Source organism: Ailuropoda melanoleuca, chromosome 13 (assembly GCF_002007445.2).
Source record: "Ailuropoda melanoleuca isolate Jingjing chromosome 13, ASM200744v2, whole genome shotgun sequence".
NCBI classification, from domain to species: Eukaryota; Metazoa; Chordata; class Mammalia; order Carnivora; family Ursidae; genus Ailuropoda; species Ailuropoda melanoleuca.
The window spans coordinates 65,649,921-65,651,261 of NC_048230.1; positions in this window are offsets into that span (position 1 = coordinate 65,649,921).

Consider the following 1,341-nt stretch of genomic DNA (forward strand, 5'->3'; position numbering starts at 1 on the left):
GGGCGTTGGGGAAGGGGAAACCCGAAGCCGGGGTGGGGGGGAGGAGGGGAGCCAGAAGAGACAAGGGGCGCGAAGGGACTCCGGGGAATTGAGATGGGGGCCGGCGAAGGGCGCCCGCGGGACGGCACGGAGAGGGAGCGCACACGGGAGGGGGCTCGGAGGGCACAGTGGGGGCTGGAGTGCTGCATTTCTGGGGGAGGTGCTAAGCTCGGATCCTAGCCCTTCCCACCTCGCCGCCGCAGGGAGGGAGGGGGCCAGAGCGTGCTGATTCTCGCGGTCCAGTGGCCGCGACTACCCCCTCCAGAGCCCGGGAGACTTTCGGTCCCAGAGCCTCTGGCCAAGGACTGGTCTGGACGTCCAGAAAGGCAGCAGGACAGTTACCTGTCTCAGAAGGCGCGGGCCGTCTGGGCGTCGATCTTTACCCATCACTCACACTGAGACCTGGCCGCAAGCCCCCCTCGGAGGCAGAAGTGTCGGTCCTGGACCGCTCTCAAGAATGCTCAGCCTGGCCTCGGTCACTGGGCTGTCTCAGCCCGTCCAGGGACGCCGCGATGGAAGCGATTCTGCAGTTCGCTCGCCACTGACCGCTCTCCAAATGTGTGCAGAATGGAGGCGAAAGGTTGGCCTTTCACTTTCTTTTCGTTTGGGAGTCTGGAAGGAGGCAGGACTTCGTGAGGGCCTCTCTCGACAGCGTCGTGGCTGGTCTGCGAATGTCCACGCCGCAGAGGGGCGCAGCCGGTGTCCCGCTCGGAGCAAAGCAGGGCTCGCTGCGCGGGCCCAGGGCGCGGAGGTGCGCGGTGCGCTTGCCGCGGTGGTGAAAACCTAGACCGTTTGTTTTGAGTGGGGCGCGTGTGTGTGCGCGCGCGAGTAAGACAGCCACCCCGAGACAAAGACCGATACTGTATCAGATACTGCTACGGGCCGAATCTGAGTGGACTCGGAGGGTGAGATTTGGTAACCGTGTTTATTCCGTCAATGTGTGGTTTCCTGCCCATTTGAGCCTGTGCGTGCGCAGGGCTTGTGTGTTAGATTCTGTGGATAAGTGTTCCCGAATGGGTTGCCTGCGCTTTTGCCTGTGTGAGCCCTTTTGTAGTTGTGTCTCCCTGAGGGTCCACCGCTCGGTAGAGGTCCCTGCCTGTGTTCCCAGCTGGGCTTCCGCCGGGACACCTCTTAAACCAGAGCAGTAAACCCCCGCTTTGTGACCTGGCCTAGGTGGAGGACTGGAGGCTGTGACTAGGGTGATGGGGTAGGGAGAAACTGAGGGAAACGAAAAGAAAGGGATCCCTTGTCTCCCCCTCTCAAGGCTCTGTCTCTCTGAGAACCCCAGTCTCCCCCTCCCCT